We start from the raw sequence: 1,922 nt of genomic DNA, 5'->3' as shown, positions 1-1,922 counted from the left end.
GGTAGACGTAAGGTTCTTTGAGCTGCCTCAGGGATTATTCTTTCTAAACATCGCTATTCCTGGAACCCCGAGTCCGATTCAAGTCGTGGGCAGAAAAGTCCTCTCTGATTTTTTCATCAAAAACAAGATTCCGGAACTCTACTGCAGTTTCATCTCGGTGGACATGCTCCTCGGTCTCTTTGTGGATCAGAGAATAACCGAAAATAAGGTCATTGTCCATTTCTACCCTTTTGAAAAATCAGAAAAACTGTATTTCATGAACCAAGTGATGAACACTTCTTTCGGAATGCCAGAATTAGTCTTTCCTTACCCGCTACTGAGGCAGTCGACACACCAAGAGCTCTGTTCCCCGCCACAGGGCTGGGAAGTGGATGACGCCTTTGACGTCATGCTGAGTTGTGGTGAAGAGAGAATGAGAGATTACACCATCAAATTCATGGCGTCCGCTAACATAAAGAACGCCAGACTGTATGACCCAGCTTGTTCAACTGGAGTTTTCCTTTCCACTCTCAAAAAGGCATTTCCAGACAGTTACACAATCGGTCAAGATCTTAGCAAGCAGATGACGGAAATTTCCCGCCAAAGGGTTGATGAGGTGCATTGTGGGAATGCTATGGAACCCAAAATAGAACCTGGAACGGCGGATTACTGTTTTGTTCGTTTCCTAAACTCGGAAGTCGTGAAGTCAACAGAGGCAGAGGATCTGCTGTCAGCGCTTCTTCCAACCGTGAAAAAAGGCGGGTATATGATAATTTTCGGACACACTCCAGTGCTTCTTTCCTCAGCTAATTATAAAGCTGTTCCTGGATATAAAGTAGTGCAGTGTATAGCGACAGCTGTTGACAATACTGGAATATTTCAATATTATGTTTTACAACGTTTGTAAAAGTAGAAAACTCTTTTAACGAATAAATAGGAGATACTAGAAAATTTCATTCCTTAAAAATGTCTTTATTAAAATACATCCGTCTGCATTTTGCGGGAAAAATGACAGAGACAAATGTTTATAATGTTGCTATCCTTCATAAAGGAGACTGCAAGACATTTGTTGCTCAGAATTTTTTTTTTTACAAATATCACGAGAATTTTTTTTAAAATTACATTCATCTTTAGACTGTAGTCAAATAATTTTTTGTACGACGGTTTGTGTGTTCGGTATATGTTCAATAAAGATTTCAGAAATTTCATTTAAATCCGAAGGCCAGATAGGAGTCGCAAAATGACGTTTTTGCCATAAAAACTTGTAGATGTGCAATAAGGTTTCGTACTTTTTGTATTTACTAATGAGCCTAATGGGAATTAAAAATAATTAAAACAGAATTATCACTACAGTTTTTTTTTTATTTTTTGGATGTTCTGTACATGTACAATATAGCTTTAGGAAAAAACTAAAAATTAAAAGTTAGAAATCATGATTTTTTTTTAAATGTGAAGTTCGAGTTTCTAAGTAGACGAGCATAATCAGGGAAGAATTGTCACAATAAAAAATTACTACCTTAGCGAGGATTGGCTAAGCAGTTATATCTAAATCATATAAAAATTGATAAATTGAATAGTTAAGACAGGTAGGATTCTTCTTAAACAAAACTGTATTTCTTGTATTTAAAAATTAATGAAATTTTCACGGAATCAAGAAGTCAATATCTCTAAGTGATGGTATAAGTAAGATTAGTTTTGACCGTTTTTTTTATTAGAGTCAAGGTCACGTTAAGGTCATTACCTTTTCCCTGGATATTAAGAATGAAAATATACTGTATACAGTTATCTACGGTGGTATATTTAGGACACGCAATTATTTTTTTTTAAATACCAGAAAAAATTATCTTGTGAAAACGAGATAATAATCTTGTGAAAACGAGATAATTATCTTGTGAAAACGAGATAATTATCTTGTGAAAACGAGATATTATCTTGTGAAAACG

This window comes from Saccostrea cucullata, unplaced genomic scaffold (assembly GCF_032062105.1).
Source record: "Saccostrea cucullata isolate Sc308-1 unplaced genomic scaffold, CSIRO_AGI_Scuc_v1 ctg2005, whole genome shotgun sequence".
NCBI classification, from domain to species: Eukaryota; Metazoa; Mollusca; class Bivalvia; order Ostreida; family Ostreidae; genus Saccostrea; species Saccostrea cuccullata.
The sequence above is the reverse complement of the archived record's forward strand: the minus strand, read 5'-3'. Positions refer to the sequence as shown.